Source organism: Benincasa hispida, chromosome 4 (assembly GCF_009727055.1).
Source record: "Benincasa hispida cultivar B227 chromosome 4, ASM972705v1, whole genome shotgun sequence".
Classification (NCBI taxonomy): Eukaryota; Viridiplantae; Streptophyta; class Magnoliopsida; order Cucurbitales; family Cucurbitaceae; genus Benincasa; species Benincasa hispida.
The window spans coordinates 36,038,088-36,044,394 of record NC_052352.1 but is presented as its reverse complement, the minus strand read 5'-3'; the positions used below and the strand labels follow the sequence as shown (position 1 = coordinate 36,044,394).

At 32.0% G+C, this 6,307-nt stretch overlaps 1 long non-coding RNA gene across 1 annotated transcript; it reads right to left on the bottom strand.

Moving 5' to 3' along the window:
* Nucleotides 1–2,085: 2,085 nt before the first annotated feature.
* Nucleotides 2,086–6,159, bottom strand: LOC120075355. Its single transcript, XR_005481312.1, has 2 exons — nt 4,026–6,159; nt 2,086–3,944 (listed from the first exon to the last, which is right to left on the bottom strand). It is a non-coding gene; the product is annotated as an uncharacterized LOC120075355 (long non-coding RNA).
* Nucleotides 6,160–6,307: the final 148 nt, after the last annotated feature.

Below are 6,307 nucleotides of genomic sequence, written 5' to 3'. Positions count from 1 at the left end.
TTTTCCAGGTGAGAGATGTAAGCTCGAGAGGGGGTGTGACACATGCTCACCCCTAATGTAAGCAAGAGGTAAAAAAAACTTAGGTTTTAAAAAAAGTGGAACATTTTTCATTTTAGGCCTCAAAATGGGTCAATCATAACATTTTTTTTTTTGAAACTCTCATTGTCTACATTGTTTACCATTTTGTAACAATCTTCTCTCATCATTTGTAACCCAAACTAAAATTGTATACACCTTAAACATATAATATTATTAACTCACAATCTATTACAACCACGTACTATAATAACCGACAGGTCCCAAACAGCTCCCAAAGTGTTTTTTTTATAATCACTTAAAAGGACAATTTAAGTAAACCCTACATCACTAATAAATTTAAATTAGTAAACAATAGTTAAGTTTGATTCATGCACAAATTACCCTTGAATAACACCGTCAAAAATCACAAAGTTTAATAAAAATTTCGCTAAGATATTGTTTATCTTTGATTTTTAAAATCAAATTTGTACCATCCATATTCATATATTTTATAACAGTAAAATTATATGAAATTACTTTTGTCTAACGATGTTTCAAACGAGAATTTCTCAAATGGAAAATTTTATTTGGAAAATTTAATATGAATCATAAATTTGCTAGATTATAGCAATTTAGACTCTAAAATTACAATTTCATCAAATTGGACAACAAACTTAAATAAATGTTGCAATTTTTACTACTGGTTCAATTTTCACTAATTCACCCACTAATTTTTACAAAATGTGTAAAATCTCTTATTTTAACAAAAACATGTAAATATCTATCTCATTAATTTCAAGAAATTAAAATTTTGCACAAAAATAACTTTGACAAACACACACATTAATCATTGAATAACTTAGTCTTGCTTGATAACCATTTCGTTTTTCGTTTCTTTTTTTAATTTAGTCTATTTTCTCTCAATTTCTTATAATGTTTTGCATCTTTCTTACGTATATGAGTTGAATTCTTAGCCAAATTCCAAAAACAAAAACAAGTTTTTAAAACCTATTATTTTTAGTTTTCAAATTTTGGTTTAGTTTTTGAAAATATTGATAAAAAACTGATAACAAATAAAAAAAATTAGAGATAGAATATAGTGTTTATAGGCTTGATTTAAAAAACAAACAAACAAACAAAAGATTACCAAATAGGACATTAGCTAAAATTCATAAATATCAATCAAAACTTTAGCTTTAGTGTCATTTTACTCTAAGAAATTATCAATGTCATATCATGCTTATGTTTTATAATTCATTGAATGTATAAGAGAAATCTTTTTTTCAATGACATTTAGAACGAGAACTTATAAAAGGATAAAATTACAATAATTTTTACAATTTAAAACTAAGATCTACACTTATTTAAGTTTGAGATATAATTTTATGAAATTGAAAGTTTAAGGTTATCCATTGAAAGTTCAAGGTTAAATAGATATACTTGATAAATTTGAGGGTCAAAATTTGTTTTTCTCCCTAAGGAGGCCTTTAGTGCGTGATACAAGAGAAAAGATGAGTTGAGTTGAGTTGAATTGGTAATTATTATCTGGAGAGTTAAATTATCTGGGAAGTTAAATTGTCTGTGTTTGTTGTACAGAGTTGAATTGGGTTGAGTTGATAATTATTGTCTGTGTTTGGTGTGCAGGGTTGGGTTGAGTTGAGTTTGGAAGTTTGTGTTTGAGTGCAGAATTGAGTTGAGTTGGGGTATCTAATGCAGTTTTTGTGAATGAGATTGGTTCTATTTTTTTTTAATTTCATTTTTTAGTTTTTAGTTTTATGCTTTGCTATTGTTGATTAATTTTCAACTATACACCTATTTTCTCAAATCATTTATGACATAAACTGACCAATCTCAATTTTTTATCTCAACTTGTAGAACATAATAGATTATTTTCCATGTATTCTTTTGAAAAACTGTAATGATTCTAATTCTCTTCAATCTGTAAAACATACCACCAAAATACATTTCACATTGCTGCTCAATTAATAATGAATTGGTATATTGTATGTATATATATTGAATCTTGCTAACTTAACATTATTATTCCACATATCGTATACATGAACGTTGAATAACTGGATAACTTACCAGTTTATTTTTATATAATATGAATCGTATATCTGGAACTGAAATTGTGCGTAGGATAATTACCTTCACAGTAACATTGTTCTGAAGATCACAAAAGTAATATCAATCGACCGAACATTTGGCCATTTAAAAAAATCACAAAATATATGTTTTTTCAGGTTGAAATATTAGGTGGTCAGTCTAGTGGGTCCGGGCAAGTAGCTGAGTATAGTACCGTAGCCATTTCTCTTCTGGTACAATTAAGAAGAGGTCCGTTTTTTGTATGTCCATGCCAATTTTCTCAATCAGGTCACATCTATCATCCTCAGTGAGCCATTCAATACCAAATATGGCCTAAACTACCTCCTTTCGACGTCCAAATTCCATTTCATATTTCCCGACTTGTCACACAACGAGTCTGCACATATGTGTTGACTGTATATCAGTGGTTGATCGCATGATGTCAATCATTTCATTCTGGAAGGTGATTCATTTCCTCTTACTTCCTCTAGATGGATTTGTTGATACGCTCACTCTGCCATTGAAAATATTTGGTACACTTGCTCTCCCCGTGGACATATCTCCTTGATCTTCTTCCATCGCATCCTCAGACAATTGGATTTGTTCATTATCAAGTGTAGGGTATTCTTGTGACCCTAGCCAAATCTCATCTTCCATTTCCAGGAACAAATTTGACACCATCACCACTGGTGGCTCGCAATAGTGCCCGGTTGCCTTATCCTTCCCAAACACACTTGATAGTTCATCGTATGAAGGGATGGCTTGTTCAATCCCTTTGTGTTATGATGACTAAATTCATATATGAAAGCAATATTAGAAATTATATAAAAGTAGGTTTGGTGTAAATTTTTTAATATTTTAAAAAACATATTGGAACCCAAACGTCGAAGATCTCCCTGTCCACCTGAGCGCACTTAAACTCCTCGTTCCATCTGAACCCTGATTGATATAACATCTCCGTTACTGTCGAATATTTTCTTCAGACTTCTAATCTTGTATTTGGTAGTATCCTGGTTTAGGCCACATCCGAGAAATTCTCGTCCATTATTTGCTCCAAGTGTTGTAGATATCCCGACAGGAAGGTCCCATTGTTAAACTTCCAACCGGACTCCACCAAAGAGGTTAGAACATTGACCAACCCAGCGTCCTCTGCTTTTGTCCCCGTGTGTTTCGATCTTTTTCCATTGCCTGCCATTCTAATTCATCCATGCATACATTGTAAAGACATTACTGAAAATTAAACAGCTTCGTGTGACATGTTATAAAATAAAAAACTAAAACCATGGATTGAAATAGTCGAACTAAAAATGTTCTCGACATAAATGAAGCATGAAATATTGTTCAACAAATAGATAAGATGTTCAAATATGTCTTTCTTCAGAAAAGTTAATCGTGATATTTGCCATTGAGAAAATATTTTGGCAGCCAAATGATCTCTAAATTTGGTCCATTCATTCGAGGTCTCAATAAATTCAATATTCTCTCCTTCCGTAATAGCAGAAGCAAAATTCTTATCCAGCGAATCATCAAGTGCAGCATTGATCCCCATCTCCCTTGTGATTAAGTTTTGAATCAGGAAACACGCAGTTATCGTTCGACATTGAACCTATACTAGGTAGAAGGATTTTCCCCTCAGAATTGTCCATCGACCTTCAAAAGTCTGAATGCTCGCTCGATAATATTTCTTGCTGACGAATGCTTCATGTTGAAAAATTCTTTCGGTGTTGTCGGTGTGTTGCCCACTCCACATTAGTCTGAGAGATGGTAGCGTTCCCCTCTATACGGAGCCAAAAATCCTTCAACATTAGGGTAGCCAGTGTCGCACAGGTAGTAGTACCCTGTAAAAATTTTGGGATTATAATACATGTCTATTAATGGAGTAACTGAAGGTTGCTTATGTACATGAGTGATTTTTATACCCATTGGAACCCTCAATTTATGCGGTCGCGCAACTGCATCCCTCAGGACCCTAGAGTAGGCGGCCAAGCCCTCCCAGCCTGGCATAACGAAGATGAATTCTCCGTTTTGGTCACATACCACAAGAACATTTGTGACAATTTCCCCCTTCCTCGTTCTATATCATGGTCGATCTACGACACTGGCATTCATTTTCACGCACGTGTCGTCCAATGCCCCCAGGAAATTCTGTTGAAATTATTTAATCATGATAATTTGAGAAGATGTCAGCATAATTTATTTCAAATGCATTAATGGGATAGTACTGGAACTTTTTTCTATCTTAAACCATTTCCATCGTCCATCTGTACATTCACTTATACCTGGTTCGGGGGTTTTCAACAACACAGTGTGTAGCTGTATTATTGCTCTAAGAACTGCAATGAAATATCTCGAAACCGTCTCGCCAGATCTCAAAAAATGTATGCGTACTACTTTATTCTTCACATCATGAGCAAGAATGTGTAGGAAATTTGTCACTATCTCTTCAATACCAACACATCTACCTGACTCCAAACATTCCATCATTCTAATCATGTTGCATAAAATCATAAACGTCTTTCTATCCATCCGAGTACTCTCACGACAGCCAAGTCACTCTCATAAATGAGGTGGAAGAACGTTAATTGTTGAATGCAGTGTCTAACGTTTGCTGGTTGTTATTCTATCCTTCTATTGTTGTTAAGCAGCGTTGCCAAAGTGAAGAATAATTGTCTTTGAGACTCAATAATAATTGTTATGATTTTAAACAGCTCTTGAACAGTCTCCATCTTACTAGGTAATAGTGGAAGTATGTAGATCATGAAAGAATGAATTATGCTTAGAATCAGTGAACTTGGGTTTAGTTACAAAATGACAAGTCGTGTCAACCTAGGACATCACTCATATCTGACTATCCCGAGCCAAGTAAACATTACGTTCATCCCAAAAAATGAAACCTATTACAGTTACAATAATTGTACTACATTGTCCTACGCCCTGGTTACTAACTTGTTCAATGTGCGTTGTACTGTAAAACCTATACGCGTTCTCTGCTTCATAGAATGTTTCATAGGATTTGTATAATACCCACTTGTACCCACTAACTTATCCATGACATTCATGCCAGGACAGATAGATCTTTGTGATACGCCCAATGAAAATGACATAGAATTTGTGTTTTCTCATCTGCCTATATTTTCATAACAGGAGGTAGTCAATACCAGTAATCGACGTTGAAGTGAATGGTTTGTTTGAGGAGTTAGGATGCAGAGGTTATGGTATAAGAGCCCCCTCATATAACCTTTCTTATCTATAAAAACTAAAGTGTGCAACTAGATATTGTAGTTGACACATTATAAACGTCTCTATGTAATAATGACAGAAGTCGACATAAGTATTATAAAACTTGACATATTTGGATTTGCATTAGATTTGATATTATAATCTACAATTTTTGGGACTGTCTAAAATTTATTATAGTAGTCTACAATTTAAGCATAATTTAAAATGTAACAACAACTCTGTGTAACTAATATAATAAATATCAACTTAAAATGTAATATATGTACATTAAAATAAAACACTACTAGAATCTTATACAACAATTTGGACAATTAAGTTTTACTCAATTATCTGATGATTAAAATTTTCGAAGAAGTTATATAGTGGACAAAAAATGTATATAAAAATACAAAAGTATCTAAACTTATTTCTAGGAAAGCCCTTGTCATCTCACACCCAAAAATCTAGAAATTTGGTTGAACTTTCATGTGCCTAGTTAAATTTCAAATTTTATTGTAAGACCTTTTTCATTTTATTGCTATATCTTCCCTATTTTCAAAGTTTCAATATATATTGTTTGAATTATTTCATGCATATAATTTTAAAATGTTAGTTATAATATAAAAAGGATATAATAAAAACATCAATAGAAATGACTTAAAAAGATTTTAGCATATTTTACTTCTTCTGTAGCATGTTTTACTTGGAAGTATTTTCAGTTTGTACATTTTTATACTTGTATTGTGTAATTCTAAACGGTAAAATAATAATGATTTCTCATTAGTGTATTAATTAATACTCCTTAGACTTATTTTAAAAATATCACTCAAAACATATAATTATTTATAAATTAATAAAATGAACAATTAGAATTGTTGCAGGATTAATATTTGAAAACATCAAAATTAATTAACAAAGTTATAAGTTCAAATGAAATTAATTAACAAAGTTCTAAGTTCAAATTCATTCGTTTGTGAAATGT